Source organism: Sorex araneus, chromosome 5 (assembly GCF_027595985.1).
Source record: "Sorex araneus isolate mSorAra2 chromosome 5, mSorAra2.pri, whole genome shotgun sequence".
In the NCBI taxonomy this organism is placed as follows: domain Eukaryota; kingdom Metazoa; phylum Chordata; class Mammalia; order Eulipotyphla; family Soricidae; genus Sorex; species Sorex araneus.
The window spans coordinates 115,574,442-115,600,886 of NC_073306.1; the positions used below are offsets into that span (position 1 = coordinate 115,574,442).

At 42.7% G+C, this 26,445-nt stretch overlaps 1 pseudogene; it reads right to left on the reverse strand.

Annotated features, from left to right (window-relative positions):
• Positions 1 to 26,445, reverse strand: part of LOC129404984 (60S ribosomal protein L9-like) — a 59,222-nt pseudogene that overhangs the window by 32,319 nt on the left and 458 nt on the right.

Genomic DNA, 26,445 nt, shown 5'->3' on the forward strand with positions numbered 1-26,445 from the left:
AAACAGCCAAGAGAGAAATCAACACTACAATGTAAATTATATGGAAAGACTTGCCAGACAAAATATATCAAATGGATAATGATTAAGAATGCTAAACTTAATCTACACGTATTGAGGCATTTTAAAATATTTGACTAATCCAGATCAAAATGGATTAAAGACCTCAACATTAGACCACAAACCATAAGGTACATTGAAGACAAGGTCGGCAAAACCCTCCACGATATTGAAGATAAAGGTATCTTCAAAGGTGACACAGAACTAAGCAATCTTGTAAAAACAGAGATCAACAAATGGGACTACATTAAACTAAAAAGCTTTTGCACCGCAAAAGATACAGTGACCAGAACCCAAAGACTATCTACAGAATGGGAAAGGATATTTACACAATACCCATCAGATAAGGGGTTGATATCAATGGTATATAAAGCACTGGTTGAACTCTACAAGAAGAAAACATCCAACCCCATCAAAAAATGGGGCGAAGAAATGAACAGAAACTTTACCAAAGAAGAAATACGAATGGCCAAAAGGCACATGAAAAAGTGCTCTACATCACTAATCATCAGAGAGATGCAGATCAAAACAACCACAAGATACCACCTCACACCACAGAGACTAGCACACATCCAAAAGAACAAAAGCAACCGCTGTTGGAGAGGATGTGGCGAGAAAGGGACCCTTCTACACTGCTGGTGGGAATGCCGACTGGTTCAGCCCTTCTGGAAAACAATATGGACGAATCTCAAAAAATTAGAAATTGAGCTCCCATTTGACCCAGCAATACCACTGCTGGGAATATATCCCAGAGAGGCAAAAAAGTATAATCGAAATGGCATCTGCACATGTATGTTCATCGCAGCACTGTTTACAATAGCCAGAATCTGGAAAAAACCCGAATGCCCTAGAACGGATGACTGGTTGAGGAAACTGTGGTACATCTATACAATGGAATACTATGCAGCTGTTAGAAAAAAGGAGGTCAAGAATTTTGTAGTTAAGTGGATGGGCATGAAAAGTTTCATGCTGAGTGAAATGAGTCAGAAAGAGAGAGACAGACATAGAAAGATTGCACTCATCTATGGTATATAGATTAACAGAGTGGGAGACTAACACCCAAGAACTGTAGAAATAAGTACCAGGAGGTTGACTCCATGGCTTCGAGGCTGGCCTCACATTCCGGGGAAAGGGCAACTCAGAGAAGCGATCACCAACTACATTGTAGTCGAAGGCCATGTGGGGGAAGGGAGTTGCGGGCTGAATGAGGGCTAGAGACTGAGCACAGCGGCCACTCAACACCTTTATTGCAAACCACAACAGCTAATTAGAGAGAGAGAACAGAAGGGAATGCCCTGCCACGTGGCAGGGTGGGGTGGGGGGGAGATGGGATTGGGGAGGATGGGAGGGATGCTGAGTTTACTGGTGGTGGAATATGGGCACTGGTGAAGGGATGGGTTCCTGAACTTTGTATGGGGGAAGCATAAGCACAGATGTGTATAAATCCGTAACTGTACCCTCATGGTGATTCATTAATTAAAAATAAATAAATTTATTAAAAAAATATTTGACTAATCTGGGACTGGAGCGATAGCACAGCGGATAGGGCATTTGCCTTGCATGTGGCCGACCCGGGTTCAATTCCCAGCATTCCATATGGTCTCCCGAGCACCGCCAGGAGTGATTCCTGAGTGCATGAGCCAGGAATAATCCCTGTGCATCGCTGGGTGTGACCCAGAAACCAAAAAGAAAATAAAATAAAATATTTGACTAATCTTATATGCTACTATCATCTACTATTAGGTACAATAATAGTAGATACTGATAAAGAATTATAAAGAGTAGGACCCCAAAAAAGTCTGATAAAAAATTATATAAAACAGATTGTGAGAGTAAGTTTAGTGTAACCATACACATAAATTGACTTATGACTATTAACTAAACATAACTATAAATATGGATTGACCACACAAACAAAGCTATACATAAGTGACATATATATAGAACTAGTCAAGCAAATGCATAACTATACATGCAAATGTAACTATGCATGGGAATTAACATTTTTTGGAGGGGGAATTAACTTTTGTTTTTGCTTTTTGGGTCACACCCGGCGATGCACAAGCAGGGGTTACTCCTGGCTTTGCACTCAGGAATTACTCCTGGCGGTGCTCACGGGACCATATGGGATGCTGGAAATAGAACCCGGGTCAGCAGCGTGTAAGGCAAACGCTCTACCCGCTGTGCTATCACTCCAGCCCCCGGGGGGAGTTAACTTTTGACTGTTAACTAAACGAATATGAAAACTTTATTGCTATTTTGATGATTACACCAGTGTTATTGCTTGATATTTTCAGGATTGCTATGCCATGCCACCACCATAGGGCCAAGATACTGCCTGTATAACCCCAGGATCCCTGCCCCACCATCCCACCCCCACCCCTTACTTAGCATACTTAGAGAACAGTTCTATTGAGTAGATTTCATGATTTGTTTCCACTGTCTAATTTCTTGTTTTTTTGTTTGTTTTTTTTTTTGTTTTTTGCTTTTTGGGTCACACCTGGCAATGCACATGGGTTACTCCTGGCTTTGCACTCAGGAATTACCCCTGGTCATGCTCAGGGGACCATATGGGACGCTGGGATTTGAACCCGGGTCGGCCGCGTGCAAGGCAAACGCCCTACCCGCTGTGCTATCTCTCCAGCCCCTGTCTAATTTCTTTAGACTCCACATATGAGCGAGAGCATCTGATATTTGTATTTTTCTTTCTTCCTCACTTCACTTGGCAGGACTTCTTCCAACTCCATCCAACTTGCAGTGGACTGTAAGATTACATCTTTTCTCATAACTGGAGATGCAACTCCATTGCATATCAATAAAATGTTGTGTTCTTGGGGTAGAGTTGGAATTACACGGTCATATGAATCACTATTCTTAATTTTTTGGCAAGTCTCCAAACCATTTTTCAAAAAAGCTAACCCAGGTAATTGTTCAATTAATGAGAGATCCTTTTTGTCCAGATCCCTGCCAGCACTTATCATTTCCAGACTTTCTGATATAGATTATTCAGTCATTTTAATTGACATTTCCCTGATAATCAGTGATGTTAAACATTCTTTCGTATGCCTGTGGACCATTTTTATGTCATCCTTAAGTAATTCTATGTTCACCTCTCCTTTTTGTTTGAGGAGTTGTTGATTTTTTGTGATTACATTTTTAGAGATATTCATGTATCTCAGATATTAGCTACCGAAAGACAAAACCTGAACAACAATGTTCTCAGTGTTTATTGAAATAAAGGAATCATTGGAAGAGAGATTCAATAAAGCCAAAAAATATTGATAGAAAAAAATGAAAGAATTCAAGCAGAAATGATGGATATAAAGAATATGTAGCAGAACTCAGCAGAAAAATGGAAAAAGTAAAAACATCCTATCAGTGACCACAAAAATGAAGCATATTGGGGCTGGAGCAATAGCACAGCGGGTAGGGCACTTGCCTTGCATGTGGCAAACCCAGGTTTGATTCCCAGCATCCCATATGGTCCCCCAGCACTGCCAAGAATAATTCCTAAGTGTATGAGCTGGGAGTCACCCCTGTCCATCACCAGTGTGACCCAAAAAAAAGCAAAAAAAAAAAAACCTAAGCACATAATATCATCAATAAAGAAAGACTTTTCCTACTTTATTTAAACACTGTGGTTTACAAAGTTGTTCATGATGCATTTGTTACAGGCATTCAATATTCCATCCCCAATTCCACAACCTGTGATCTTTCCTAACCACCCCTCAAGTCTGCCCCTTTAGCAGACCCAAAATAATTCATTTTATATCCCAATCCCCTCAGCTGATACCAGTCCCTAAGATAACAAAGTGATACATCACTTAGAGAAAAGTTGTTCACTCTACTTGGAATCTATTTTTCCTCAATACCTATCAAAGGACTGTAGCGACAGCACAGCGGGTGGGGCGTTTGCCTTGCACGCAGCTGACCCGGGTTTGATTCCTTCACCCCTGTCGGAAATCTCAGCAAGCTACCGAGAGTAACCCGCCTGCACAGCAGAGCCTGGTAAGCTACCTGTGGCGTATTTGATATGCCAAAAACAGTAACAACAAGTCTCACAATGGAGATGTTACTGGTGCCTGCTCGAGCAAATTGATGAACAACGGGACGACAGTGCAGTGCTACAGTGCTACTGCTTGTTACTACTAAATGACTTAATGGAATTATCAAAAAATACTTCATTAAAAAAATTGTGAAAATTGTTCTATCTCACCACAAGAACATTAAGTCTTTGTCTGATGGTTTACTGACTACACAAGACTGTTGTTGCTAGTTGAGCCTTCTGCATTAACATTTTGGTTAATTGGTTAATTGAGCTTAGTTGGCTCAACATTCCCATCCTCACATCCAGATCCCTTCTCTGTGAGAACCTCTTTATTTTACAGTCCAATCATTTTATTCCTTGTTGTTTTTCCACTGTGCTTGCTTTGATTATTTATATTTTGCATGTAAGTAAAATGTCTCTTCTAAGTCAACTGTATTTCTGGCTTATCAAAAGGAGATTTTTATATCTAGTATCCTTTACCCTGTTTCTGACCTGATCTGTGATTGCGTAGGAAAGGAACACAACAGACCTAGCATTCAGTTGAAGTAGAACAGAGGTATTTTTTTTCTCCCTCGGGGACAGAGGTGGCAAGGATCCAGAAAATAAACATGAGTTACAAATCAAGGAAAACTGGCTGCTTTCAAGAAATCTTTGTAACCAATTCAGGCAAGAGCCTTTGTTCTATTGAATGCAGTGTCCCTCTGAGAACCTAGTGCATTTTAATGCTATCTGTTAACCAAGATGGTTTAAAATTTGTACTTTAATTCCTTCACTTTTCTTGACTCTTCTGAAGTAGAAAAGCATTGCAAGAGTCAGTCTCCAGGAGAGAGATTTCTTTAATGAATATATTTGTACATGTTACAAGGTTTCATTGATGCTCACTTCCTCAAGGATTTGCAGCCTTTAGAAAGTTTTTTCTTAAAGCATTCACTGTCACTGTCATTCCATTGCTCATCGATTTGTTCAAGTGGGCACCAGTAACGTCTGTCATTGAGAGACTTATTGTTACTGTTTTTGATATATCCAATACACACGGGTAGCTTGCCAGGCTCTGCCACACGGGCTCGATACTCTCGGTAGCTTGCCGGGCTCTCCGAGAGGGGCGGAGGAATTAAACTCGGGTCGGCCTCGTGAAAGGCGAACGCCCAACCACTGTGCTATCCCTCCAGCCCTCTTAAAGCATAAATAAATTTAAAGCATGAAGGACATAGGTTTGCAAAATGCTTTAAAGGAAAAAGGGAAAAGTGCCTGCCATAGAGGCTCAACCTGGAGTTACAAAAATCAGCTCACTGAACGACTTTGTTGAGTACACAAGACCACAGTCTAATCACTGTCCAATCAGGGTTAGAGCCAAACATTTAGGAAATCCCCACCCGGCATCTATGGCTGCCAGAAATCAGCACAGTTATAGCAACAGCCTGAACTCAAGAAAGGACCATCAGATCACCGCTCAATCACCTGGAATTTGGAGTTCCACCTTTAGCTCCCACAAAATAACAGAAATAATGATGATTATGATGATGATGATGATGATGATGATGATGATGGAATCAAGTATTCCTTAAGCCAAATCAATGGATGCAGAGAGAAGCCCAGAAAAATCCTCAAGGAGTTCAGAATGTATGACACTGCTGAGATTGAATTTAGAGCATAATCAGTTCAGTGTTCACTGAACCGAAGAAACCATTGGAAGAGAGATCCTATACACTCAAGTAAAACTGGAAAAAAGATGAAATATTTCAATAAAACTTTACAGGGACTTTGAGAGCCAAGTAACAAGATGAAGTAAGGGTTGACTGAGGGTGAAAATGAGTCTAAAAATGAAACAGAAGGCGGTGGATTCTAAGGGTCCTATCGGGCTTTTCTGTTACAGAGGCAGAGCTGGATGTTTAGGACTTCACGGATGGCTGGCAGATCTCCACAGTGCCAGATCCGTAGTAACATCTCAGATTTACCTTGGGGAGAGAGCAACTTGGGGGACACTGTGTACCTCCTTAATTTTGAGTCCTGTATCATTTTTCTCCACCAACCTCTGCAGCAGGTAGATCATTGTCTTGAATTCTCTGGTCACCACATAAGTGAGAGTAATACAATAGATTCACTTGTGTTTAATAACCTTACTTTCTACAAACCTTTACTGTGAATATGCCTGATGCACAAAGTGAAACACATGCTCCTTTCTCTCAGGAGTCCCACAGTCAAGTGCAGATGGACGCTTGAGAAAGTAGACTGCTGAAATAAGGCTGGAGTGAGAGGGTATATACTGAGCAGAGGAGGCAAGACCCTGGTAAGAAGAGAGAAGTCAGGGCAGGGATTCTGGGGTGCAAGCACTCCTCCACATCCTCAAATACTCCTAAGAGCCTCTGTGACTCAACCCCATGATGCCGTACCGGGGCTCAGTATCAGATTCTCTTTCCATGCATCAGGCAACAGAGGAGGTTCTGCATGAAGTAGCTTTAATATTATCTGTTCCTTTACCTCACCCCACCCCTCTCTGCTTTTTAATTGAATCATCATGTCATCATGAGATACCGTTACAAAGCTTTTTTTTTTTTTCGTTTTGGGTCACACCCAGCAATGCACAGAGGTTACTTCTGACTCTGCACTCAGGAATTGCTCCTGGCGGTGCTCAGGGGACCATATGGGATGCTGGGAATCGAACTCAGGTTGGCTGCATGCAAGGCAAACGCCCTACCCGCTGTGCTGTCGCTCCAGCCCCACCATTACAAAGCTTTAATGATTGAGTTTCAGTCATACAGTGTTCCAATACCCATCCCTCCACCAATATATATTTCCCACCACCAATATCCCCATATCCCTCCTGCCACTGCCCCAGTCTGCATCTATGGCAGGCACTTTTCTTCTGTTTCTCTTTCTCTCTCTCTTTCCCTTCTCTCTCTTTTTCTCTCTCCCTTCCTTCCTCCCTCCTTCTCACTCTCCCTCCCTCTCTCTCCTTTTGGGCATTATGGTTAGCAATACAGATACTGAGAGGCCATCATGTTTGGTCGTTTGCCAACTTTCAGCGCACTTCTCCAATCCAGAGTGATCCCTTCCTACTATTACTGTCATAATGGTCCCTTCTCTGTCCTGACTACCCTCTCGTCCAGCCCTTGAGGCAGGCTTCCCACTGTGGACCGTTAGTCCCGACCCTTGTTTCTACCGTCCTTGGGTGTTAGTCTCTAACCATGTTTTGTTTTGTATATATATATATATATATATATATATATATATATATATACACACACACATGGAGCGATAGCACAGTGGTAGGGCATTCACCTTTCATGCAGTCTACCCGTGTTAGATTCCTCCACCCCCTCGGAGAGCCCGGCAAGCTACTGAGAGTATCGCGCCCCCACGGCAGAGCCTGGCAAGCTACCCGTGGCGTATTTGATATGCCAAAAACAGTAACAATAAGTCTCACAATGTGAGACATTACTGGTGCCCGCTCGAACAAATTGATGAGCAATGGGATGACAGTGACAGCGATATATATACATATACATATATATACATATAAATAACAAATCACAAATGGGACGTCAAAAGAACGTGTGGCTGCCCACCTATGAGATGGTCAGACTTCTTTTCTTTTTTAAATTTTATTGAATCACCTGTGAAATAGTTACAATCTTTCATGTTTGGGTTACAATCTCACAATGATCAAACATCCATCCCTCCACCAGTGCACATTCCCCACCACGAATATCCCGGGTATAACCCCCCTTTCCCACCTTCTCCCTGCTTCTAAGGCAGACAATATTCCCCATACTGTCTCTCTACTTTTGGGCATCATAGCTTGCAACACAGACACTGAAAGGTCATCACGTTTGGTCCATTATCTACTTTCGGCCTTCATCTCCCATCCCAACTGGTTCCTCCAGCCATCATTTTCTAGTGATTCCTTCTCTATTCCATCTGCCTTCTCTCCTCCCTCATGAAGCAGTCTTCCAACTATGGGGAAATCCCTCTGGCCCTTGTATCTACTGTCCTTGGGTGTCAGCCTCAAGTGATGCTACCCTACACTCCACAAATGAATGCAGTCCCTCTATGTCTGTCCCTCTCTTTCTGACTCATTTCACTTAGCATGATACTCTCCATGATTATCCATTTATAAGCAAATTTCACGACTTCATCTCTCCTAACAGCTGCATAGTATTCCATTGTGTAGATGTGAGATGGTCAGACTTCTTCATCAAGACCCTGAACGAATGATTTGAGGCTCTTCGTGTTCCTGGTGTGATCAAATGCCATTGGGCGACACTAGCATGCGACAGGGACAAATGGAGACATTAATGGCGCCCCCTCAAGCAAATCGATGAGCAACGGGATGACAAATGACAACTGATACATTGAAGAATATGAACAATATCATATAAAATAACACAAACATTTATGTAATACTGAAAAGAATGCACAATACTTATGTGGTTATGCAGTACTGTTCTTTAATATTCTTCTTTAATATTTATTAATTACCAATAAATATTTAGGTCACCCATAAAGATGTACTTTACTTTTGTGAACTTCTGAAATCCCACTGCAGGGGAATTATTATCTTTGCAGTCGTTTGTTAATTGCTTATTTTTTTTAGCATAACAACAATGAATATACTTACATCAAAATCTGTGCATATTGGTACAAGGGCTTATACAGAATAGATTTCATTTCAATTACCTAGGCTACAAGTGTAAAATGTTTTATTCCATAAATTCCATCATTTCAGATACTTATAGGAGAAAGAGCTAGTTATCAAAGTTTTTTGCAATTCCAGATACAATAAGGGTCCATATCGCACATGCTGTGTCTGTGTTCTCATGGAGGAGTTGAAACGAGAAAAGAATGTTTTATTTTCTTTTTTACTAATTATTTCATATTCATGTTCATGTTACCTAGTCTTATATATTGCTTATGTTAATATTCATATTACCGGGGCTGGAGCAATAGCACAGCGGGTAGGGCGTTTGCCTTGCACGCGGCCAGCCCGGGTTCAATTCCCAGCATTCCATATGGTCCCCTGAGCACCGCCAGGGGTGATTCCTGAGTGCAGAGCCAGGAGTAACCCCTGTGCATAGCCAGGTGTGACCGAAAAAGCAAAAAAAAAAAGATTCATATTACCTGTGCATGATTCTATCTACATCATATAGCACTGCACTGTAGCATTGTAATCCTGTTCATCGATTTGCTTGAGCGGGCACCAGTAACGTCTCCATTGTGAGACTTATTGTTACTGTTTTTGGCATATCAAATATGCCACGGGTAGCTTGCCAGGCTCTCCCTTGCGGGTGGAATACTCTCTGTAGCTTGCCGGGATCTCTTAGAGGGACGAAGAAATCAAACCTGGGTTGGCTGCATGCAAGGCAAATGCCCTACCCGCTATGCTATCGCTCCAGTCCATCTACATGATATACTGCTCAAAATCTTGTATAGAAATGGGAACAGCCTTTGGGCCGTGCTGTGGATCGAGCATGATGGAAGAACCCAAAAGCGCGCCCTTGGACTCCAAGCAGCCCACTGAACTAATTCCGGCACGGGATCGGAGAACCCACGGCGGGCTGCGAGAGTGGAAACCGGGAATTCCCCAATTCTTTTAACCTCTCTCTCTCAATCCCTTCCTCCCGAGCACAGCGTAGGGTCCACGGCTTTCTGAGTGCAAAATGGAGACGCCGAACCTCTCTCTAGGTTTTTCCATCTTATGAGCACCATAAAAGGGTAAAAGTTTGTAGTGATGTTATTTCTGGTTGTACTTTCCCTGGACTTTATACAGAAACCCAAAACCGCGCGGCTGCTGCTGCGGCCGCACAACCTAATGTCATCTTAGTATCAGCAATATGTAATGGTTCCTTCTTAATGGGTCGGACTTTTGTGGGAGATCCTAACAAGAATAGTAAGTCTTTTGCTGAAATATTGAAGGCAATCAAAGTGGTAGCCATCTCTCTAGACTGAACTAAGCTATATCCCCACGCCGGCTGAGAAGAAATATCCTTCTTTCTCGGGAAGAAACACAGCGTGGTGTTAAACATAGTGTGATGTCCATTAAGCAAACAGACCTGGTGGCATGGGAATGGGATATAAGGGGAAAAATTATGTACATGGAACAGCGGGACGCTGGTGGAATCTCGAGCCGGAGCCGATACCAGCGCAAGACCTTTGGTTCCAGAAACTGCTTGCAGACACTCTACTAGACTATCAACTAAGCCAGAGCCCCATGCCGGCTGATGACAGGAAATAACCATCCTCTTCGGTTTTTTTCCCTTTGTCAGACAGCGTGGCGATTACTAAACAGGCGTGAACTCGGTGGCGCGGGGCAAGGGGGAAAAAGAAAAGTTATGTAACAAACAGCGGGACTTAATATCTCTATATTCTTAGCAATGGAGAACTATCAAATGCTTCCTTGGCAATAGGACTGTCTTTTTCTTTTTTGGGGGGAAACCCCAGCAACGGTAGTGAGTTGTGTGTTGAAACATGGAATGTAATCGAGATAAAGCGTAAACGAAGTGAAACTTATCACGTACAAGGGTGGGGACTGGGGAGGTGGGAGGGGGCGGCAGATATACTGGGGGGGTTGGTGATGGAAGATGGGCACTGGTGAAGGGAAGGGTGTTTGAGTATTGTGTAACTGACATAATCCTGAGAACTATGTAACCCTCCACTTGGTGATTCAATAAAAAAAATTTAAAAAAAAAGAAATGGGAACAACTTGGAGATGGAGCGATAGCACAGCGGGTAGAGCTTTTGCCTTGCACACGGCTGACCCAGGTTTGATTGCCAGCATCCCATATGGCTCCAATTCCTTGCAACTAATAACTTTTTAAAATTTATGGGAGACTAATTTCACATTCAGAAAAGATTTTTAAATGTCAGATGTGAGATTTGAAAGGTTTTTTTTAGGAACAAGGTGCTGCTGACTCCTGACTGAGAATTTTGTAGCCATAGTTTAATTGTGACCCAAAAGATTCTTGTGGGTGTCAAGGATAGAGTCATTTCATAAGACCTAGAATGCAACAAATAAAACTATTGGTATTTCCTTTTATTATTCAGGCATGGAGTCTTCATTGTGACCCCAAGATCATTTCAACAGACTCCACTATATCCATGAAAACTGTGGTTTCCAGTATCATACTATCCACAACACCCAATATTTCATAGGTTGATTCATATCCTTAATCAGCTACAAAAAAAAAAAAACCCACCTGGATTTGGGACCAGAGCAATAGTACGGTGGGTAGGGCATTTGTCTTGTATGCAGATGACCTGAGTTCAATCCCCAGCATCCCATATTGTCCCCCGAGCACCACCAGGAGTAATTCCTGAGTACAGAGCCAGGAGTAACCCCTGAGCATCGTCACATATGGACCCAAAACGAAAACAAATCAAAACAAAAAACCTAACCTGAATTTGAACTAATTCAGATCTAATTTGACTTAATCAGATCGTTAGTACTAGAATAGCAGGTAGAAATAGATAAATATACCAAGAGAACACTCCTGAAAGTGTGAGTCAAGGCAAAACTCCTGGTTCAGAACAGAGTGGTCATTGCTTACTCCATAGAAGTTGAGAGAAATGTCTCACGAAATGCATGAAAAGCCATCGTGACTTCAGTGTAATTGATTATCAAAAAAATTAAATCCTGAAAATACCACACTGACCCATGCATGTTACCCTCAACCTCTCATAGAAACAATTCTGTTGTATGGGAATTCTGCCTATTAAAACGTATTAATTTTAGACAGTTTGGAAATAGCCTGTCACATGGAACCACTAAGAAGAAAAAACATTCCTTGTCTCAGAAAGAGCCAGGCTCACTCATCAAAAAGAACAATAATAACCGGTGGTGGTGAGGATGCAGAATAAAAAGACCTTCATTCATTGCTGGTGGGAATGTAGACTGGTCCAGTCTTTTTGGAAGTCAATATGGTTATTACTCAAAAAACTAGAAATTGAGCTTCCATACAACTCAACAATTCCACTCCTGGGGATACATCTCAAGGTTCCAAAAGCACAATGCAGAAAAGACATCTGTACTAATATGTTCACTCAGCACTATTCACAATAGCAAAAATATGGAAATGACCCAAATAGCCAAGAACATATGACTGGATAAAGGAACTATGGTAGACAAGCACAATGAAATACTATTCTTTCATTAAAAAATCTTTTCATTGAAAAAAATGATCAAGTCACGTGGTTTGCTGCTATGTGGATCTATCTGGAAAGCATCTTGAGTGAAATCAGTCAGAGGGAGAAAAACAGATTCAGACTGGTCTCACTTATATGTGGGATATAAAGAGGCTTCATAGAGGAATATCAAATGCCAAAAGGCAATAGAGGGCTGGAGAGATAGCACAGCGGGTAGGGCGTTTGCCTTGCAAGCGGCCGACCCGGGTTCAAATCCCAGCATCCCATATGGTCCCCAGAGCACAGCCAGGGGTAATTCCTGAGTGCAGAGCCAGGAGTGACCCCTGTGCGTTGCCAGGTGTGACCCAAAAAGCAAAAAAAAAAAAAAACCCAAAAGGCAATAGAGGTGAAGAGCAGAAGAACTGGTAGGAAGCTTGGCACTGGGGCAGGGGTGGGAGGGATGCGTTAGGGAAGGCATCACTAGGGCAATGGGAGGGGGGGAAAGTGCCTACCACAGAGACAAACGTGGGGGTGTAAGGGAAACAGGTCATTGGTGGAGGGTAGTGGACACTGGTGAAGTGATGGGTGTTGGAACACCGTATGTCTGAAACTCAATCATAAATATCTTTGTCCTTTTGTTAATAATAATAAGAAGAACTATGTTAATTCTATAGGCTATACTCACAGGTATAAGCATCAGTTCCAGAAGAGGAAATCAATAACCTCATCTAAAATTGAAAAGGGACTTTGAGGGCCAAGTAAACAAGATGAAGCAAGAGTTGGCAGAAGGTGGGGTGGGACTAGAGGGGCCAGAGAGATAATACAGTGGGGTAAGGCGCTTGCCTTCTGTATGCCAGCACCTGACCTGGATTCAATCCCCAGGACCTCAAAGGGTCCTGTGAGCCCACCAGGAGTGATCCCTGAGCTCAGGGCCTGAAGTGGCCTAAAAATAACCCCCACCCCAACCCCCACAAAAAAGAATTTAAACCGAAGCAGAAGAAGCAAAAGGAGGTGAACTCGAAGGATCATAGCAGGCTGCTTGATCAAAGGCAGATCTGAACGTCCAGGACGTCACGGATGACTAGCAGACCTCCAAAGGCTTCCATTATGCCAGATCAAAAGTAATATCTCAAATCTACCTTGGGGAGGGAGAAATTTTTGTGACATTGTGTAACATTCTAACTTTGAGTCCTCTATTATGTATCTCCACCACCCTCTGCAGTAAGCATTGTCTTGAGTTGCCCTGGCGGTCACATAAGTAAATCAGACTATAGACTGAATATGTTCAATGTCCTTAATTTCTACAGAACTTTACTGAGAATATGCTTTATGCAAAAAAAACCTGAAAGACATGCTCTGTTGGATATTAACCCTAAGTGTTTTAGGCTTCATCAGTGAATTGCCCCCTTTCCTCCTCCCAGACAAGCTTACTGTGCTCTTGCTAACATTCCTAATTCAAAGTCTATCTATATTTAAACTTTCCTTTTGTATTTTACCGCTCATTGTCACAGTTCCCCAAGTCAATCTTGATTACTTATAAGCCAAAACTTTCTGGTAATTTCTGAAAACTTTGTATTTGTACTGATTTGTATTTGAAGTGTTGTGTATTTGTATCTGCTTTTCTATTTCCCTTGTAGCCTTTTTATATTTTACTATAGAGCAACGTTCTTTGAGTAAAAACAAAAAGACCATTAATGCTATGCTCCTAATATTTGGGAGTTGATTGACTCTGAAATATATCTATTCCTGGGCATAATTACTTGGACATACTTACTTGACTCAGGCTTCAGTTGCTATAGTTCTTAACACCCCAAAAGGGAGGTCCCACAGCAGGACTGGGATAAACCTGGGGTGAGTGACAAAGCTAACCCTGGTATAGAAATGGAACATTCTAGAAAGTATCAATGCATGATCTTGATGCAAGCTGTTATGACTTAAGAGACAGGACCCCCACGGGGAAGGGCAAGCTGAACTGACCTGAGGACTTAGTCTGAGATTTGCAGTAAAAGCCTTTCAGAACCCAGAGAACTAAGTTTGGGGATCCTTGTCTCTTACTGTGTTTATCCAAACAACTGCAAGTATTGATAACATATACAAGTAGAGGGAAAGATAAAAGCAATGTAGATGTCTCTGGGAGACAGAGTGTCCCCTTGAGTTAATCTCCCCAAGAGAATTGCCTCTGCCAAATGTTTATCTTTGTAAGTGATCAGTCCCACCTACATCCTTACCTCAACCCCCCTCAGATGTTCTATAAGTATGCTAGCAGCTCTGCATTAAATGGGTCTTTTTCACCATCAAGCTGTGGTCCTCCATCTCCCTGTCACTCTGTCTCTCTTCTGGCGAGGCCTGGGAAGGACCGGGAGGTGACTCTGGGACACCGAACGCACATGCGTCTCAGTAGCAGCCCCCTCATTATATTTTGTGGACTCACAATGCTCCTTTCTCTCAGGAATCCCACCGTTAAGTGCAGATGGACACACAGGAAAGTCAACTGCTGAAATAAGGCTGGAGTGGGAGGGAATCTGGGCAGAGAAGGCAGGGCCCTGGTAAGAAGAGAGGAGAAGCCAGGACAGGGATTCTGGGGTGCAGGCACTCCACATTCCCATACACTAAGAGCCTCTGTGACTCAACCCCATCATGCCCTGCCCCGGGCTCGTATCAGATTCTCTACCCATGCACTAGGCAACAGGGGAGATTCTGCATGAAGTAGCTTTAATATTATCTGTCCAGTCCACTGCCCTGTTTCTCTACCCCACCCCCTTGAAGATAATAAAACTCTAGTTCAGATTCACACTGCATAAAGTATTCTGGACTCCTGGACTCACTGCTTCCTGTTGCTCCACAACCATGCGATTCCTGCTCGTGGCTTTTGCCATCCTTCTGTTCCTTCCAGGAGTGACCCCAGGTAATCAGCTCTCAGGGCACCTGTGTAATTGGAGACAGAATGGCTCTGACCATAAAAGTTCCGGAATGGCATGGAGTCCTCCAACCAGGACAGCCCTGTAACTTCCACACTGAACCCATGTCTCTGGTAAAGAGAGGACAAGTTTTCCTTAATGGACGGGGACGACTCAACACAGAGTTGTTCTTGGCTCCAGAGTCAAAGTTGCCACCTAAGGAACCAGACGAGAGCGTGACTTGCCTCATTTATCTTTCATTTTGTGCCACTGTTCCACCTTACACAAATCACTTTCCTATATATATATATATATATTGCTTTTTGGGTCACACCCAGCAATGCACAGGGGTCACTCCTGGCTCATGCACTCAGGAATCACGCCTGGCGGTGCTCAGGGGACCATATGGGATGCTGGGATTTGAACCCGGGTCGGCCTCATGCAAGGCAAATGCCCTACCCGCTGTGCTATCGCTCCAGCCCCTCCTATATTTTCTTCACTCTAACATTTCTGGTATTGCTTTGAACAAGGTCTTTTCTTTTTCTCATATTGTGAATTTTGGCAAATAATCAGGAATTCTCAGGGACCGGAGCAATAGTACAGGTAGGGCACTTTCCTTGTACGTGGCCTACTGGATTCTTTCTCTGGCATCATATAGTCCCCTGAGCACCACCAGGAACAATTCCTGAATGTAAAACCAGAGCATTGCCCCAAAACAAAAACATAAATTCTCTATAGAACTATAATATGAAAATGGAACTGATTTCCCTTCCCCTTTTTTATTATTAAATTCTGGGCATATAATAATATTTAATAAGAAAAGTTAAAGACAACCTTTGCATTTAATACTGTGCTTCAAATTATATCTAAAGTCACTATCAGCACCTCAAAATTTCTGTCAAAGAAACTGAATAATTTTGTATTCAGAGTACTCTGCTCTCTTTTCTCTGGTATATCTTTCTACATACACTGAAATATATGAACATATAGATATAATATAAACAAATATTTATGTTTTATTGAAAGTAACATCACATGTATAGTTATGCAGTATTTTCCTTTCACTTAATATTTATTAAGTTATTATTTTTCTTTTTTTCTTTTTCTTTTTTTTTATTTTCCTTTTTGGGTCACACCTGAAGATGCACAGGAGTTACTCTTGGCTCTGCACTCAGGAATTACTCCTGGCGGTGCTCAGGGGACCATATGAGATGCCGGGAATTGGATCCGGGTTGGCCACTTGCAAGGCAAATGCTCTACCTGCTGTGCTATCACTCCAGCCCAAAGTTATCACTTTTCATGTCACCCTAAAAGATATACTTTCCTTTTGAAAACTTCTGATATTCTACTGCAAGATATTTTATAATATTTACAATATTATAAATAATATTTTCTGTAATATTTTCTGTCATTTGGGAAATGCCTAATTTTTGACTATACTAGTTAGTGACTATACTAGTGACTATACTAGTCACTAGTGACTATACTAGTACCAAAATTTGTGCATATTGGAGCAAAGGTTTATGTAAATTTATAAATTATGATATATGCTCTGTCTGTCTGTAGCACTGTTGTCCCGTTGTTCATTGATTTGCTCGAGCAGGCACCAGTAACGTCTCCATTGTGAGACTTGTTGTTAACTGTTTTTGGCATATTGAATACGCCACGGTAGCTTGCCAGGCTCTGCCGTGCAGGTGGAATAATCTAGGTAATTTGCTGGGCTCTCTGAGAGAGATGGAGGAATCGAATCCGGGTCGGCCACATGCAAGGCAAATGCCCTACCCCCTGTGCTATTGCTCCAGTCCTATAATCACTGTATCACTGTCATCCCGTTGTTCGTCGATTTACTCAAGCGGGCACCAGCAATGTCTCTATTACACTCAGCCCTGAGATTTTAGCAGCCTCTCCTTACTTGTCTTTCCCTATGATGGAGGCTCTTTCAGGGTCAGGGGAATGAGACCTATCGTTACTGTTTATGGCACATAAAATACGCCACGGGTAGCTTGCCAGGCTCTGCAGTGTGGGCGGGGTACTCTTGGTAGCTTGCCAGGCTCTCCGAGAGGTATGTATATATCTGTTACTGTATTTGGGATATGAATACGCCACAGGTAGCTTGCCAGGCTCTCCCGAGCCGGCAATAGACTCTTGGTAGCTTGTCAGGTTCTCCTAGGCTATCAGATGTCCGGGAGCTTGGATTTATAGTCTCTGGATGTTGGCTGTTGATGGGATTACATGGCGCTGGGGACAGTTTCTGTGTGTGACTGCCTAGCTACTGGAAAATAGAGGATCTGGGTGAAAGAGGCCCAGTCCCAATCTGAGCAGCCTTGGAGATCTCGGCCCTGGGTCCGCACACCCGGGTTCCTCTGCTGGTTCCTTCATGCGTGAGGCTCCTATAATATATGCTAAATTTATAAATTTCTTTGAAAATTTTTAGGCTAAAAGGAGGTGGAAAGGGGGCTGGAGCGATAGCACAGCGGGTAGGGTGTTTGCCTTGCACGCGGCCAACCTGGGTTCGAATCCCAGCATCCCATATGGTCCCCTGAGCACCGCCAGGGGTGATTCCTGAGTACATGAGCCAGGAGTGACCCCTGTGCATCGCCAGGTGTGACCCAAAAAAGCAAAAAATATATAATAATTAAAAAAATAAAAGGAGGTGGAATGAGTTTTATTTTTTATTTTATTATTATTATTATTATTTGCTCTTTGGGTCACACCCAGTGATGCACAGGGGTTACTCCTGGCTCTGTACTCAGGAATCACTTCTGGCGGTGCTTGGGGGACCATATGGGATGCTGGGGATCAAAGCCCGGCCAGCCACATGCAAGGCAAATGCCCTACCCACTATACTATCGCTCCATCCCCCTGAAAGAGTTTTATTTTATAAATTTCTCTCGAAGTAGCATTTAGGACACTGACAGTAAAAGAGAACTATCAGAGTTTTGAGCAATTCTCAAGTTGCAATTTCATACACAGTAAGGGGCAATTCAACATGATTCAGATGGAACCAATTGTGTCTGTTTTGCATTCTAGTGGGATTATTGAGACTAGGAAAAAAATCTTTCTTTTCGTCTTTCACTTATTGTCTCTTTTACAATTTTTTTTATTTTATAAGGTGGTTCACAATATTTTACTACAGTTAATGTTCAAACACCAATCCCACCATCATCACAACTTCCCACCACCAAATCTGGGATGTTCCCATCCAAACCCCTGATCCCTGTCCCAAAACACAACTGAAATAATATATTTTGTATTGTCTGTTATAAAAAACTACTGAAAGTGTTACAAAAAAAGTATCTATAGAGAGTGTGAAGATTGTTCTATTTTGGCAGGTGTCATTAAGACATTCTTTAGAATATCACTAACATGTTGTTAAAGGTTGAGTGATATGAGCTTTTGTATATATATATGTATATATATATAAAACTGTATATATGCATATATATTTCCCTGTATGATTTGTTGCCTGCTATTTGAACCCCATCAAATGTAGTGTGGTACTTATGGAGAATGGGTAGGGAGTGTCTTATGATGTGTCACGTGGCCGCAAATGCGGCCGTGGGGTCCAGGAATACATTCACTCGTACCTGCGGCTCAGCCCAATGGGCTGGAGCGATAGCACAGGGGTAGGGCATTTGCCTTGCATGCGACCGACCTGGGTTCGATTCCCAGCATCCCATATGGTCCCCTGAGCCCCGCCAGGAGTAATTCCTGAGTGTAGAGCCAGGAGTAACCCCTGTGTATCGCCAGGTATGACCCAAAAAACAAACAAACAAAAAACCCAAAAAATCTGTGAGGCTCGGCCTGAGCCTGTGGGAAATGGCCTTGAGCTTGGCGGCGGTTGGGTTCTGGAGGTTTTTGGCTGCCAGGGCTGAGTCCCTTGGGGCGGGGAGGGCTCTCACCCACCCCCATCTAGGGTGCCCCAAGTGAAGCAGCCTGGTGCGGAATCTGGTGCTATGGCTATGGCAGGCGTCATGTTGCTTTCTTCCGGGAGAAAAAGCCGTGTGATCTGGATGGTGGCCAATGATGAGATTATCTGGTGCAGGCAGGAGATGGCTTATGGGCGTGACCTCTGGGTCACCGAAGACTGGGGGGAAAGGGGCAGAGGATCTCTGCTCTGGTCCTGTTGAGCCCAGAGACCAAGGTCACAAAGTTCTGCATTACCTGAGTGTTGTCAGACTTCACTCATGCATGAGGCTTGGCTGAGCTTGTGGGGAGCAGCCTTGAGCCTGGCAGCAGTTGGGTTGTGGAGGTCGGCTGCCAGGGCTGGGTCCCCTGAGGCAGGGAGGGCTCTCACCCGCCCGCCTCTGGGGCACCTGGCTCGGAGTCCAGTGGCATGGCTCTATTGTCTCTTTTTTAAAAAAATTGTCTTTTAAGATGGAAACTTCCATGAAAGCAAGAAGTTTAGTTTGTGAATGGATGTATCTTCCTAATATTTTTTTATTTATGTTTATAAAGAAGTAAACCAGACTTTTTCCAAGTCTGTGTTCTCTCCTGAATACCTCCCTCTGTCTGTCTCTGTCTCTGTCTGTCTCTCTGCTTTTCTCCCTTCTGGAGATGCTGGTGTTCTCTCTTGAACACATCTCTCCTCTGTCTCTCTCTGTCTCTGTCTCTCTCTCTTCCTCTCTCTCTCCCCTCTTTCCCTCTATCTCTCTTCCCTCACTTTTCTGTAAATTCCTTTTTAAAAAACTATATTGCTTCAGAAAAGAAAGAAAGAAAAAAGAAATGAAAGAAAGAGAGAAAGAAATAAAGAAAGAGAAATATAGGAAAGTAAATAAGATAGAATAAAAGGAAGGAAGGAAGGAAGAAATAAAACAGAAAAACAGTAGTTCTCTAGTTTTAAAACCAAGATAATAATTTTATTAAGTGAGAAGTAATTTTCAAATTTCCCCCCTATTTTCTGCAACGTTTTGTATAGATCATACTGGGTCTTTTTTGAAATTAGTCAAACCATGTTTAAAAACACCTTGGACTAGAAAATAGTATAGGGATTACAGGGGTGATGACACATGCCTTGCCCAGGGCCAATACAGGTCCCATCCCCTGCACCGAAAATGGTCCCTGCACAATTCCAGAACTGTTGTTTGAGCACTGTGCTAGGATGAAGCCTTGAGCACCATTGTATGTGGCCCCAAGTCCCCCATCCCCCAAAATCACCTAGGAAAGCATCCTTTAGTCTCAATCACCAATTGGTAAGAGCGACTCAGATGATCATTGACAAATGAAATGTAATATGTACATATAATGGATATTATTTGGTCTTAATAAGGGTTGAAATTTGTGGATCAAAGAAATAGTAATATAGGTAAGATTCTTGACTTCCACACATTCAACAAGGGTTAAATACCCAGCACCACCTGTGATTCCATAATCTCCTGTACGCAGATCCAAGAGTCATCCCTGATTGCCACGAGGGGTGGCCCCGAACCAAACCAAACAAGCAAACAAAACTGAGAAAAGAGTAAGGAGATTTTGACAAGACTTTTATGTAAATGACATTGAAGATATTATGCTAAGATAAACCAATCATTGAATAACATGTACTGTGTAATTTCACTCACATGAGATACTTATACTGGTTTTAAAAACTAGTTTAAAAATCATAGTAGTCAGATTCATAGAGAAAAATTCAAATGCCAAGAGAATGGAGGTGTGTGTTTTTTCAGTGGTATAAGACGAAGATTTCTGTAGATGGAAGGTTGAGGTAACAACACAATGTATGAATGTGTATTGTGCTCTGAACTTACTGTGCCCCCCAATTTTATACAACTAAAGTGGTTAAGATGATAGTTCTTATGTTACATACATTTTATTAGAACTATTAAAATCTTTGGAATCTGAGGCTATGTGAAAAAATTTATCACTATTATTTCAACTTCTTAACACATTGCTTTATTCAGAGTTTAACTCTGGATCCCCATATGACTCATAAAAATGCTGACCTCCATATGAAAGCAATCCAGTATCCCAACATTGCACAGAATTTATTCAAAAACAAAACAGAAGAGAGAGCATGTTAAAGAGTTCATGATGGAAAGTGAGACCAACCGCAATTCCCTGACTCCAAGATCATAACCCCTAGGCTAACAACCCTCCCTGGAGGACCTCCCCTGAGAAGGAACAGGAAATAGCACCATTTCCTCTGAGAGACAGAGGTATGCTGGGTCCCGTCCTTTGCTGATCTATAGTGAATGGTTACCTCTAGCTACAAGGATTCATTTAAACAGTGTTCTGAATACTCATGTTCATGTTACCAAGTCTTATGTATTCACTATGTTTTGATATGTTTTATCTGTCTATGATTCTATGTATATCATATGCTGTTCAAAAACTTGAATTGAAATGAAAACTCATTCAAGTTTAACAAGAAAACTTTGGCCAAGTACCTGAGTAACCCAAATGTCTTACACAGGAATATTAGACTCTTGCAATGTTCTATTTCTTAATCATCTAGTTGATACTTGGGATTATTATTATTATTATTATTATTTAAACAACATATATGTCCTAATACTCATTTGCATGTATGTTTTGCTGTAGATTACATTCCAAGAAATACAGGCAAGTTGAGTATGGCCAATGCAAGTAACTCAATCATAGTACGACACTGATTTGTTTTGTGCAGATCACTAAAACAGGACTAGCAAATTTCAGGATGACTAGTTCAAATTCATTGAAGGAGCAAATTTATTTTCATATATGGTAAGACTAATTACATGTTCAGGAAAGACTTTTGAATGGGCAGATCCAAAACTGGGGAAGTATGGGGCCAGAGTGATAGTATAGGGGGTAGGGTGTTTGCCTTGCATGCAGCAGGCCCTGGTTTGATCCCCAGCATTCCATCTGGTCCCCCACGCATTTCCAAGAGTAATTTCTTAGTACAGATCCAGAAGTAATTCTTGAGCATCCCTGGGTATGATCCAAAAACCAAAATTGGTGAAATATATTCTCAGGTACAGAGTGTTGCTGAGTCTTAAACTGAGAATTTTGTAGCTATCATCTATGTATAACCCAACAGACTCTTTTGAATTCCAAATATAAAATCATGCTTGTAAGACTGGGAATCTTCGTAATTAAAACTAAGAGTATTACCATTTTTTTTTCAGGCACAAGGAGCAGAATACAATCACCTATGCCTTCAGAAATTCGACCACATCCAGAACGCAAATTCATGGAGGAATCAGCAACAGGCTTTAAGCCACAACTGTTGGCGCCAGACTACACCGTCAGGATGAACCTGCAGAGACTGGCCCGCAAACGGATAGACACACAGGGACCCACGAAAAAAGTGGGCGAGCCATAACTCGTGTGTGCAGATTGGTTTGGATGGGGCTGAACATCTCTTTCTTTAAGCTGCCCTCAGTAAATAACCTAAATCTCAGTATACGGAAAGAGTAGTCTTCTTCTTGCAGAGCCCAGCCTCATCTTGTCTTGGATATATAAACCCCAGATGCTTGCCCAGATTGTCCTTTTTTTTTTTTTTTTTGCATTTTGGGTCACACCCGGCGATGCTCAGGGGTTACTCTTGGCTCTGCACTCAGGAATTACCCCTTGGTGGTGCTCAGGGGACCATATGGGATGCTGGGAATTGAACCCAGGTCGGCTGCGTGCAAGGCAAACGCCCTACCCGCTGTGCTATCTCTACAGCCCCCAGATTGTCCTTGATATGCAAACCTCAGGTGTTTATGGCCCCCCAGAAAGCTCCCGTTTTGCATTTCTTTCCAGAGGTTGAAGCTAACTGACTTGTGAACGTAACGAAAGAATGGATGCCTCAATGTCCTTCTGGTAACTTCTTTGCTTCTTTTAGAGGTGTGTACGGTAGGTAGAGTGGTAATAAAAGGAGATCTCAGGACGCTCTACCTTGGTCACGGGATCTGAGTGAGTCCTGTGATTCCCATGAAAAATAATTTCTCTCCCGTTCCTTGTCTCAGTGCCTCCGAGTGAACCAATATTCTCACAACACATGACTTTCAAAGAAAAAGCCTAAATCCCATTTTAAGAAGAAATCAAATGAGGTTTCGACTACTAAAAAATCAGGGATTAAAATAACACAGAAAAATTAGATTACCGCCAGGAGTAATTCCTGAGTGCAGAGCCAGGAGTAACCCCTGAGTATCACCGGGTGTGACTGAGAAAAAGCAGAAAAAAATAAAATAAAATAAAAATTAGGTTACTAAAAGCATAACTCCAGGTGCAAACTTCTAGTCCCAGCCCAGCTAGATTTCTACTGGAAAGTAGTAATGAAAACAACTACCTACCTAACACACAAAATCATCCGTGACCTCAGAGTGCTGGACTGTCATAAAGAGAGATCCCGTAAGTACCCTAGGGAGTCACTCCACTTTAACGTGCAGTCCTCAAGAAAAAAAACTGTGTGAAGAAATCACAAAATTTCTGTACTCCCAACGATAAAATCCTTATTGCTTTTCTGAAAGTGTAAATTCGTTTCAGTGAAAGAAGAGAGAGAGAGAGACAGACAGACAGAGACAGAGACAGAGACAGAGACAGAGACAGAGACAGAGAGGAGGAGGAGGAGGAGGAAGAAAAAGCAGCAGCACTGGGGTCTGTAGAGATAATACAGGGGTTACGCTGCTTGCCTAGTGTGTGGGTAAATTGGATTGTTTCTTGCATTACATGTTCCTGGGAGCACTGCAAAGACGCTGAGCAGTCCCAGGAGTCAGAACTTACCCAATCCTGGAGCAGGATGCAGATTTTGGTGCAGTCCCAGGTGTGGCCAAACCTCACTTCCAAAATAAGTTGTTAAAGATTTTTTTTATAAGACTTAAGTCATGTTTTCATGTCCTTTGTTTACTGGAGCATAGCCTTCATCACCGCTTGATTGAGTAAATCAGATCTTTCCTACTCTCCTGTCTTTTCAAGATGTAAGGATATATGACACAGTCCTGCCTATATGTGACAGCATAAATATAAGTTATATGGCAGGGTATACATTTCTGAATTCTTGTGTTTATGAGGGTAACTTCCAGAACAAAATACTAAAAACCCTCCTCCTTTTCCTTTCCTTAAAAAATTTTTTTTTTTGCTTTTGTTTGTTTTGGGGCCACATCCTTCGGTGCTTAGGGTGTCCTCTTGCTCTGCACTCAGAGATCATTCCTGGAAGGTTTTGGGAAACCATACGGGGAGCCAGAGGCTGGACCAGGCTCGGCCACCTGCAAGGCAAACCTCCTGCCCTCTGTACTATCACTCGGGTCCTAAAAACTTTCTTAATAGAAAATCCAGGCAGAATCACCCATTTGACTAGTAACTAACTTTGGCCCTTAAACCTTAAGTGATTTCTCAGAAGTGGAAGCCCGTGGGCCTGGGTGCAAGCTCCTCGTTGCACATACTTCTAGGTTGGTGCAGGTCCTGTTGACAGACTGGATTCAAGGTCTATTTTGAGTTAAGGTACAAACCCCACATGCCCCTGCCTCAGGTTTGCTTCCTGGCACCCGGTGGTCCTGAGCATCACTGGTGTGGCAGGAGAAACTCCAGCACCACTGCCTTAGGGCCTTGCACTGAACTGTAGGCCCCACTGGCGGAGGAGGGCTCCTCCTGCCCTAGTTCTCCTGAGCACTTCAAGGGAAAACCACCAACAGAGTAAAGACTCACTTCATAAACCCTTTCACGGAATAATTCTTGATCACAAATGCACATCTGAGAACAGGACCCTTTCATTGTAGGGGAAGAGATGGACCATTTTGTCCACAATGGTTGCTGAGAACTTTCTCTTCCCTTCCATCAAAATATTTGGTGACACCCTGTCCACTCTCTGAAAGATGCATCTGTATAACTCTACCATATACTGCTGTTACAAACTTAGTTCTGCTCTTCCTAAGACCCTGACTAACCCACTAGTCAATGCATTATCATATCCTTCTACTCTCCTAGATCTGTACTTTAGGGCCTGGAGAGATTCTAAAGGGGTTACAAAGAGAAGACAGACCCTGCCTTGCTGTTTCCTTTTTGATCCCCAGCACAATCAGTTCCCCGAGGACCCCTCAGGACCACCCCCCAGCACAGCCAGGAGCAACCAAGCACAGAGTCAGGATCAGCTCCTGAACATCACGGGGTGTGGTCTGCAACGCTCCCCAAAAGTTAATGAATAGGGGGCTGGAGCGATAGCATAGCGGTAGGGCGTTTGTCTTGCACGTGGCCAACCTGGGTTCGATTCCCAGCATCCCATATGGTCCCCTGAGCACCGCCAGGGGTAATTCCTGAGTGCAAAGCCAGGATTAACCCCTGTGCATTGCTGGGTGTGACCCAAAAAGAAAAAAAAAGTTAATGAATAGATCTATACTCTACAGCATGTTTCCTAAAGTGGAGATGCCATGATGAAGGTAGGAGGCAAGAGGAGCCTCAAATGCAATTAGAGAGTTTTTTCTGTGTTCCCTTAAATTAGGTAGAGCTCCAGGGGGTGCTCAGAGCAATATTTTGTTCGCTTCTGAGCAAGGAGTGGCAAGGCAAAATAATTTGAAACCTCTGCTTTAGATCACCCCCTACTAACAGGATTTCCCTACTCCTCTAAATTCTGGGCAACCCCCGGAAGCAGTCTTTAGTGTAACCCCGGAAGTCTCTAGAATACCACCTCTGCTCAGTGTCTGGTCAATCATGTGACGTGCTCCACAAACCTCATTTTGCTTTTTTCCTTTTTTTGACACAACCGCAGGGATGTGTCTTGAGTCATTAGTGTCAAATGGAGGAGGGACAACAGCCCCTGAGGTATGAGAGCCATTTGCTCTTACCTTCATTTATGTCTCCCAAACCTAGGGAAGTCTTTGTTTTACACATGTTATTTTCTTTTCTTTCCTTTTTAAAAAATATAGTGTAGGAGTGGCACTGTTGTGGCACGGTTGTCCCATTGTTCATCAATTTGCTCGAGCGGGCACCAATAATGTCTCCATTGTGAGCCTTGTTGTTACTGTTATTGGCATATCGAATACACCTTGGGTAACTTGCCAGGCTCTGCTGTGTGGGCAGGACTGGAGCGATAGCACAGAAGGTGGGGCATTTGCCTTCTACACAGCCGACCTGGGTTCCATTCCTCCATCCCTCTCAGAAAGCCTGGCAAGCTACTGAGAGTATCCCGCCTGCACGGCAGAGCCTGGCAATGTAGGAGTACTGCTATTTATTCAGCCATTGGCTAAGCTGATTGAATGGGGCATGAACTCCACATTACTTTTTCTTTTTTTATTTCGAATATTAATTTTATTTTATTATCTTATTACTATTTCCGCCTACCCCCTTTTTTTGATTGACCATGAGGTACAGTTACAAAGCTTTTATGCTTGAGCTTCGGTCATACAATCATCAAACACCCATTCCTTT